General features: G+C 41.5%; 1 long non-coding RNA gene across 7 annotated transcripts; it reads left to right on the top strand.

Annotated features, from left to right (window-relative positions):
* Positions 1–1,235: 1,235 nt before the first annotated feature.
* On the top strand, positions 1,236–5,460 carry LOC123152606 (uncharacterized). 7 transcript variants are annotated; one of them, XR_006476271.1, is made up of 10 exons: positions 1,241–1,567; positions 2,585–2,685; positions 2,802–2,912; positions 3,004–3,136; positions 3,232–3,310; positions 3,436–3,543; positions 4,327–4,428; positions 4,585–4,770; positions 4,850–4,999; positions 5,136–5,445. It is a non-coding gene; the product is annotated as an uncharacterized lncRNA (long non-coding RNA). The 7 variants fall into 7 exon arrangements; XR_006476267.1 differs by having other exon boundaries at positions 1,242–1,567; positions 2,802–2,843; positions 2,968–3,136; positions 5,136–5,444; XR_006476270.1 differs by having other exon boundaries at positions 1,243–1,567; positions 2,802–2,843; positions 2,968–3,108; positions 4,626–4,770; positions 5,136–5,444.
* The last annotated feature ends 4,822 nt before the right edge of the window (positions 5,461–10,282 follow it).

Genomic DNA, 10,282 nt, shown 5'->3' with positions numbered 1-10,282 from the left:
GAGATCTGCTAGTTTTTGGAAGTTTTTCTTGCTACAGTTAACTGAAAATGTTCAGTGTTCCAATACTGTAGAGAAACTACAGTGCCTGTAATTCAGTTATGACTCCTTTACTGAAACTGTAGTGTTTGCTAAAACTGAGATGTAAACTAAAGGATTTTGTGATTTGCAGAAGTTGTAGCATACTCCAACAAGTGATAAATGCACTCAAAAGTTCACTGAGAAAATGCAGAGGCTGCTCACTTGTTACTGAAAGTTTTCTAGAGTGATAAATGCACGCAAAAGAAGTTCAGTTAACTGTTACTATTGCTGTATGAATTCCAATCAGGTCAATTTGTTGTCAATTACTCTGTAATACTCAACCAGGTTTATGCAAAATTAAATATCAACCATGTTTATTTGGATTTATTTGAATCATTTGAATTTACTTGCTTTATTTGGATTTATACACCATTTGTCCAATTGCAAACATACCTAAAGTTTCCAATTGCCCAATTTCAGTCATCATTTTACAGAGAGCTAAGCATAGCCATGACTCTTCCCTAAATATTCCTGTAGAATCAATTCAAGCAACACAAAACTGAAAACTGAAAATTGCCACAACCCCTTAACTAAGAGTTGATAAAAACATGTCCCTAAAATTGGAATTATTTGAATTAGCTAGGTTTATTCTTCTTCATATACAGAAAAAGATGAATACTATTCGTCTACTAGCTACTTCAAATTTAGAACTGAATAAGCACTTGTCATCTTCAGTAAACACTTGTAAATCTAGAGTGGTTTTAAACTTAGAATGCACCAAGTACTAATATCCTTTGCCGGGCTACACACCATCTACTTGGAGTAGACAGCAAGATTCACAAAGACATGCATGCTTCAATAGACTTGTGAATGCTAGCAAAGTGATAAGTAAAAACTTGGATGTCACTACACCACACACCAGAATTCCCTACCGACGTTTGTTGGGAAAAAGTCACTATTGCCGACCCACAGTCAGCCACGAAAATTTCTAACAGACTGTGGGTCGGAAAATCTATGTACAGTGACCTATTGTCGGTCGGGAATACTACAACATATAACGTCCAATAGTCGGTCGGGAATTCTATTATGGCGAACAGACCATTGGTCGGTAAATAACCCCGACCGATAGTCCGATGCTACATGGGCCTCGCACGCAAGTAGCCAATTTTTAGCGCCAATAACCGGCTCAGCCCGCGAAGTTTTCTCGCTCAAAATCACAAGCACATCACTGCTCCACGCTCCTTTCATTCCCCACGCACGAAACCCTAGCCCCTTTCGTTCCCCACGCACGCCGCCGGCCCAGAGAGGCGACCTCATTCTTCCCTCCTATGGCGCCACCGCTCCAACCCATAGCCGGCTCCCACTCCCCCCCTCCCTCTCCACTCCTTCCCATGGTGCCAGATCTGAAGGGGTCAAGGTCATTTCGCTCCCTGGTCCAGAGCGAGGTAGGCGGCCTCTGGTCCCTCTGCTTCCGGCGACATGTGCCTCCATCTCTGCCAACCAACCTTCGGTGACCAACAGGTAGCCATCCATGGCGGTAACAACAGCGGTAAGGTCTCTTTCCCTCTCTTGTGGTCTCTCCCTCCACTCCCCCTCCTGGTTGCAGCGTGCAGATTTGAAACCCTAGTGTGCAGATTTATAGTTTTCTAAAAAGTATTTTGACGAATTGGTTACACATGGGTAAGGGACTGTTAGTTAAGAACAATTTCATCTCTGTGTTTTCAGTAAGATAGAGAATGACACAGTTAAACATTCAAATTTAGGCAATAGATCAATGGAACATTTGTTCTGCAGTCTAATAACGAGATAAGATAAAGGTTCTTTTAATTCACTGAAATTAACTTTTACTTGAGTGATGTGCTAAGGTCAACCTATATACATGCACATCCCTGAACTGAAAATACACTCAGGCACCAATTTCGGACAGTACAAAATTGATATGATGCTTGCTTTGTGACTGAGTATCTTATTGCACAATGTCTCTGAATAAAATGCATGGGTTAGAAATAAACTGAAGTACCGAACCAAACTATTGACATCAGAGGGCAACAATTATGAATTGAATTTCTCAATTACAGCAGTAATTGTACTGTATCTGTAACGATACATGCTTACCATGCCAATAAATATTGGTCCAGAGCCCTTGATCATGACAATTAGAAATCAGAAAACGCATTACATATATTCAGTAATGCCTTTCAATATTTTTTCCGTCCATGTCACAAAATAAACACTCCAAGTGGTATGTTTGAGCATCCATTCCTGGTAGCTCAGACTTGATGTGGTGATTACTTGGTATGTATGTCTTGCTTGCATATCTTAATTGAAGATCCATTTGTAAAGCACAACACTGAGAAGTGAGAACTACCTTCAGGTTGCACAAAATGTCCAAATAATCATACTAATGGTTCAGCCTTTCAGTTGAGCATTGTAGAATTGTCACAAATATAAGAGTCTATATTTAATCTTCATGCTCTGAGAACAAGAACTTCAGCTTATTTAACCCTGCTATGAAATAAATAGCTCCAGAATCACAATTAGCCTTTTGTTTTCTTTATATGTTCAGGGCACTTGTGCACAAGGATTCCTGCTTCCGGCTACTCACGAGCTTCCGGCAGGTGGCGCAGTGATGTCCCGCCCTCTTTGCCACTGCCTCCCCACCAATTGGTGAGTCTAGTGAGTTATCTACGTACTGGGTATCTTACTTAAGTTAACTGTATATCAAGTTCATTTATGTTTCTTGCCAGATGGTGCTATGTCTTCAATTAATTCTTTTTTTGTAGGCAGGCAGTGCTAGAGCCAAAGAGCAGCATGGCAAGTCGAAGGTATCTCATACATCTGATAACTAGAGTCATTTGACAACGTCTTCTCTCAGCATGGCGATGTTCTCGAAGGTAGTCCTAACATACCTGTTCTAACTTCTTGATGTTGGACCTGTGATTTTGTTAGGCTTGTCCTCTTGCTGATTGATGTGCTAGCTGGCAGTGGAAGCAATATGACATCCCTTGCGAGGACATCCAAAGGATACAGTTTCGTCAAGTTCTCTTTCGAAAGAGAAGCATCTCGGCATTGGAGAAGATGAGCGACTAGGTAAAATAGCGCTTCACTACATCTTTAGGTATAGCAGAAGTCAAGTTCCTGTAGGATAATATGCAATAATAGGTGCACAGTTCTTTTTCCTTACGATAGCACATTTTTGGCACATGATGATAGATTCAGCTGCTTGATGGAAAGAACATACTGGTGCATTATGCAAACAGTGGATGATCTGCTGCTGCTATAAATGAGTAAGGTATTTATTTCTTGCAATCAGAATCTGTACATTCACCAGTACATATTTTAAGTTACCTCTTGTGACCCAACTTCAAATAGACAAGTATTCTGAATTTTTTTTGTACCTTTTGCCATTGCATGTAGCATTCTGAGTGTGGAAAACTGAAAACTAGAGAAACACCAGATTGGTGAGCTGATATTCTAAAGGTAAAATGGTGGGGTCATGGAGGAACAACTAAAAGTAGTAAAAAGGTATGTAGTGGGCAATTCTTTATATACATAATGAATTGTATAAACACAAATAGTGCTTCAAACGCTTCTGCTGACCTTAAGATCACACACACTAGTTGTTTTTGCCTATGCCAATAGAGTAATCTGTCTTATTTATTTTTAAAGAGAAGAAACAAACACTTCTGCTGACCCATCAGCTCGTTCTGGAAATGGTGGGCGGGTTGGGGTTATTCCAGTTGAGGATCAACGTGTTAACACATGGTTATTGACTTCTCTGTATTTATTACTATTTGTGTTGTTGAGAATGAGATGCTCCTCTGTGTTGGCATTTCAATACTATAGTCCAATTGCGCGCAACAGCAACGTCTAACCGTGTTCTTTCCACAAAGCAAAGAAAATGCAGTTTCTGATAGTGTATTATAATCGAGACTTGTTTAATCACTACACTACACACCAGATTTCCCTACCAACGACTTATTATAATCGAGACATTATAATCGACATCGGCAAGATCTCACTCTCTCACTTGGCCTCTCCCTCCTCTCCCCCCTCTCTCTATGTGCTGTAGTGTGCAGATTTGAACTAGTCCGTAAGTTTAATAATATCTTTAAAAGAAATCTATGATGCTTTGATTCATGGAAATAGAGAAACCCTTGAAGCAGTAAAGTTCTTTATGTGCAGCAGTTAATTAAGCTTCATTACTGTTTTGTAGTTTTCTAAAAGGTACTTTCATGAACTGGTTACACATGTTTTTTCTTTTGATAGCAGGCTTGACATAAAGTTTTGTTTTCTGTTGTTTTTCAGTGAATGATTTGGAAAACTGTAGTAGCATGGTGGACAAAGGTCACAAACAGATCTTGGCTTCAAAGTTACATTCAAATATGTCACTTCCTTTGCATTCGAGAGGTGGCTCTTGTATAAGAATTTCTTTCTGCTGCATTTTCTAACAGTGTCTAGGCGAACTGATTTTGTCAGGCTAATTTTTTTGTGGTGTCTTATGATGGTCTATGAAAGTAATTTTCCACCCTCTGATTACAGAACCATTTCTTTTTCTTGTTTCAGAGTATTTTTCACATTACTAGTCATACCATGACTTTTACCAGGATTTGGAGCCTTGGTTTGTTGGTGAAGTAACGATAGAAGGAGATATTAAATTGTTGTTTGTGATAGCAAGTGGCTTGCCTACAACAGAGGACTTTGAGCATGTCACTTATTTGGAAATATTGAAGGCTCCACCTATCCCCATAGGTAAATTCATTGCTTAGCAAATGCTTTCGCTGCTACCTATTATTAATCATCTAATTTCTTACTCCTTTCATTTATGCAGGAATTGTCTCAAGAGCGTTACCCCCCATGTCCTGAAGAGAATTATCCTATCATTTAGCAAATGCTTTCGCTTCTAGATTTCTTACTCCTTTCGTGTATCTCAGGATATAGCAAAAGAAGTTGCAGGAAACACAAAAGAGGGGAGCGAAAGGTACCCCTTTTCCCATCAGTGATAATGAATTCTCTTTAGTTGCTTTGGTATGAAATGATATTGAAGGCAGCTTAGAGAAAATATCACGTTCTCCCGTTATCATGTGGAAATATTAACTGGGGATTTTGACTTGCAGATTTTCAAATTGGAGGATGTTCTCCAATAAGATGTAGAAGGAAGGCTTTGTTGTCAAGTACTAGAACGACACAAGGATCTTGGTGGAATGCTGAGAGGATGTGTATGTAGTTGCCCACTATAAGGAGCCAAGGCAGATGATGTGCCTCTTAAAACAAATTCTAGAAAATAAAGCATGGTATTTTTGCTATTAGGCAATAAACCATAATGTTTCCTCTACTTAATTAGTTCCACTAGTTTTATAGGAAAGTTGGATGGTCATTAGTTCATAACAGATGATGTATTTATACGTGAAAATTATTGAAATGTATGTTATTGTTTGCATCTGGTTCAATATTTTTGGATGACATGCATTGTAACTTGATGTATATTCTATGGATAATTTAAGTCCACTTATGGAGGGCTAATGGATGTTGGTCGGCAAAAAAAACTGTCTAACAATCGGTCAGGAAAGGCCAATGCCAGGCCCAACATAATGTTGGTCGGGAAAGAATACAATGTCATATTGTCGGTTGGGAAAGGCCCATGGCATCCCAACAGATTGTTGGTCGGGAAAGAATTCCCTGTACATAGTCGGTCGGGAAAGGACCATGATAGCCCCAACAGACTGTTGGTCGGGAAAGGCCCAGGGTAGGCCCAACAGAATGTCGGTCGGGAAAGATACCCCATCACCAACAAGTAGTCGGTCGGGAAATCTATGTCGGTCGGGAAAGGGCTTTCCCGTCTGGTCTTTTCCCAACAGACAAGGTCGGTCGGCAATAGTCTTTCCCGACCGTCTGTCTATTGGCGGAACCTGTATTCCCATCCAACCTGGTTGTTGGGGATGCAGTGTCGTGGTGTAGTGTGTTCTCAGAAATATAGCACCAGAGGACATTAAGTGAACTAGCCTGTATGCTAAAGGCAAGGGAATGCCACCTTCTTTTCTTCTTCGAGCAGTTGATGAACTGGCCTGTATGCTGCAGCTACACATAGGTTCTGCAGAAAATGCACCAAAAGAGTTACACACAGGTGAAGTAAGTGGAAAGCAACATTTAATCTCCACTTCTTTTCTTTTGGTAGTGAAATTGAATCTGAATTTTGTAAGCACAAAAAATGCACCAATACTGAACATTTATTCCCACCTCCACCACCATCTTGTCAGTTTCGACAATGTGTGTATGGAGTAGTTTTGACGGCAGTATAATTGTGCATCATGTAAACATTATGAGAATGATTAAGGGTTCAGCAATCAGATTATAATTATGACCAGAACAGAGGAACAAATATCATGGTTAGTTTTATGTAAAAAAAATCAGAAATGGAGTGACTCACTTGAAGTTACTATAGTTACTCACATGAACTTACTGTAGTAGTGGCCAAAATTCAGAAAAGTTACTAAACAGTAGAAGTAGTGGCCAAAATTCAAAGTACTAAAAAGATTCTACACTAAATATACAGTGTTATCCATGTTCTGTATCCAGGACATTTGAATTATTCAGAGAAGGATAATGCAAACTGAAAAGTGTTGCGCAAACTGGAAACTGATCCATGTTCTGTATCCAGGACACTAATTTTTGACATTTGAAGCTACATTTCAATTGTTATGCCTCTGTCAATTATTGAATTATTCAGAATATTTAAATTATTCAGAGATCCATGTTCTATATCCAGGATAATGCAAACTGAAAAGTGTTAAAAAGACCATGTGTTTTTTGGGGTCAAAATCTACATGTAAAACTGAAAAGTGAAAATAAAAATGTAGAATGTTGTGTCTCCCACTCACGCGCTCAAAAAAAAAACTACGACACATTTTTTATCTGTTTGCATAGGTCCCACCTATCATGAAGGATGGACACGTACACAAACAGGTATGACTCATCAGTCTACCCGCATAGCCTTTTCGTTTAGTCTACCTAGCCGTCTAATCAACTGCCTGCATGCCACCTCTCCCATTTACTTCTCCATCGGGAACCGATTCTCCTCGGCTTCTTCACCTCCCCTTCGTCTTCATTTGCATCCAAACCCACTGTGTTCACATTGTTTTAACCTCTTTAAATAATCATCTACTACTTCAGTTAGACTAGCCATCTAATCCTAATTCTCCAAACCATAGCCCTCCGTTCCAGCGGTTCCAAATGGAGGAAGAGATCGAGATGCAGGTTTTTAGCGTCCAACATGTCCTCGTCGAAGGCTCGATGCGCATAGTTTCCACCATAACCATCCACCCAAGGGTTGTTCGGTAGTGGATCAACAATGTATCCAACTCCCTTGAAAAGGTAGAGACGAGGATCATCGGTCTCGACGCAGAGTACATGGAGCATGCCCCTGGGAAGATCCAGTGCGCCGCTGTCCTTCAGCTGTGCCACGAAGATGATGTTTTGGTGTACCTCATCATACACTCGCCCTCCATACCACGTGAGCTTCACGATTTCTTGTCTCGGGAGGACGTACACTTCTGTGGGGCAGCCATCGAAGGGGACAAAAAGAAGTTGAAGCCTTACAACCTTGATTTGAAAAGCATCGCTGAGCTACAAACCAGAATCAAAATTCCTGTATAAGATTGTGATAAATAGACACCATCCCTATTCAACGTAGAAAATTTTGTGCTCGGTAAAAATCTTCAGAAGGGTGACGAGACGATGGCATTAAGGTCGTCTGGATGGGAGAATTATCCCTTGACGTACGAGCGGATAAAATATGCTACCCTCGATGCCCGTGTGAGTTTCGAGATAGCTGCAAGGTCCAAAGAGCTTTTTGCGAAGCCGTCTCCCACTGAAAATGAGAAGAAGAAGAAGAAGAAGAAGAAGAAGAAGAAGAAGAAGAAGAAAAGGCTGCACCGGCAGGAGGGCATTATGGATGGATGAACTATTTCCTCTCTTGTAAAAAAATTATTCCCTCTCGATGTATATTGATATAGATGGACTATTTTGATGGTGTGCATGTCTTTGGAACAGAGTAGTAGCGCGGGTCCGCTTGACTATAAGGAACTATTTATCCGCATATATAGCTTTCTCTGCTACTCCTTCCAGTGATCGGTATGCAGTGCATGTGTCCGTAGACATGACAGCTTGTGTGCATGACATGCGGGCCACCTAAAATGCGACGAGCATCAAGTTTCTAGCACAGCCACCCGTGATTCCCATGACGCCGCTCGAGCCCATGAAACCACATGTCCCCGACCTGCGGTTCACCCCTCTTGGCCCCACTACCCCTCTACCTATGGGAGCATTACATGTGGACCAGTCACCTATCGGCTCCACATGTTATTGACTCAAAGGTAGGTGTAGTAAGGCGCTGAAGCTCAGTCCCAGCGGCCCTGAGAGGGAAATGTAACCCCCGCGCCAGGGCTTGTGGTGCTCCTGCAGCACGAACTCGTGCCAAACTCGAGATTTGTTTCTTTATTATACATGCACACAACGATTTAATGGACATTATAATATCAACATGTGATGGGGAGCTCTAAATTTGAATTTGAAACTTATAAAACGAAAAGATTCAAAACAAATAAACTGGGAGATAGGGAGAATGTCTATAATGTTGTATATAAACTTGGTCAAAGTTGGATGAGATTGACTTTGGATAAACCTAATATGCAGAGTAAAAAAGGACCGGAGGGAGTACTACAGGTAGTACCCGCCGGTGTGGCCATCTACGCCTCATAACGCCCCGACGCCCAGTTGTGGCACCCTCGCCACGGCCACGCCACCACCGGTCGGTTCATCTCGAATGAGTGAGTCGCGAACCACGCCACCACCATGAGAATGACATGTGGGCCAGCCGCTTTTGAGGTCCGCATGTCATTGACTCATAGGCCGGGCACTAAGCCACTTAAGTTCGGTCTCGTGGGCCTCGAGAGGGAAATGTAACTCCCGCGGCAGTCCTTGTGGTGCTCCCGCAGTACGAGCTCGTGCCAAAACTGGAATTTGTTTCTTACTACTACCAACTAGTACTAGTAAGGTACACATGCATTGCACGCATGAGATTCTGGTGGTTTGTGCATTATGCTTCTACATGTGGAGCTTTCTGGATTCTAACATGTGGCAAAATCTGGTGGAATGTAAGGTTAGGCAAGTTTGATTAACTTAGGTGAGTGTTTGGTTCAAGCCACACCTTAGGCAAGCCACACTAAGGCCCCACATGACATACACACAAAAAATGTGGCAAGATTCCCTTAGGCTTGCCTACCTGTTTCTCTCGTTTTGAAGAACTAATAACTTTGCCTAAGCTTAGTTGTGGCAAAGTTAGTCATGAATTAAGTTCAACCATGGAGTCTTCTAGATTATACATGTGGCAGAATCTGGTGGATGATATCCAACGGCCAGTAGTGCTCGGATTTGCCATCTTTGTACCGTCGGATTGGCTTCATCCAACGACCAACTTTCAAAGTTTTTCACACACTATATAGGGGGTATAGATATAGATGTGCCGGTCCATTGTAATGGATCCAAAGTATATATATATATATATTTAGTGGAGTGCACTCTAAACACATTATCTATTTATTTTTCTCTAACCTTCCGTAGCCATGCAACCAAGCCACATAAGCTTCATGGGTGCTCCCCACATCATATTATTCATACTATGTTGATTGAAAAAAAGATAAATCACCCAAAACAAGATCTTCCCGTTTTTTGTTCCTACGATGTTGTGCCATGCACGTACCTACTAGTTGTATAGTGGTAGTACTAGTAATATAGTATTAGGAGTACAAACTTGGTACTAGTAGGAGTAGTACTAGTACGGAATGCTCCTACTCTTTCAATGAGCCCCGTCTGACACCAAATTTCTTGGCTTCCATGCTACAGCTCGATCTTCCCCTCGTTTCTATTTCCAACCCGGCGGCGGGCGGGGTGTCGGTTTGCTCAACGGCGATCCCACATGAAAGTGAAAATGCTAGGCAACACGCCTTCCCTAAGCTATGTGTCATGCCGGACGGGCCGTGCTGTACTCCCGATTCCCGGGCGTGTGGGGTGCGACGCGAACGCGGTAGGCCTTTTCCTTTTACCAGGAATGTGCTCGTGCGTTGCGATGGATCCAAAGTAGTAGAATAGTAGTATTTGTTCACAAACTTGAAATAAATCACTATTGTTTTGATATACTCCTAATATATTACTCCCTCCGTACCTAAATATTTGTCTTTTTTGAGATTTCAAATGGACTATCACATAC

This window comes from Triticum aestivum, chromosome 7A (genome assembly GCF_018294505.1).
Source record: "Triticum aestivum cultivar Chinese Spring chromosome 7A, IWGSC CS RefSeq v2.1, whole genome shotgun sequence".
NCBI classification, from domain to species: domain Eukaryota; kingdom Viridiplantae; phylum Streptophyta; class Magnoliopsida; order Poales; family Poaceae; genus Triticum; species Triticum aestivum.
The sequence above is the reverse complement of the archived record's forward strand: the minus strand, read 5'-3'. Positions and strand labels throughout refer to the sequence as shown.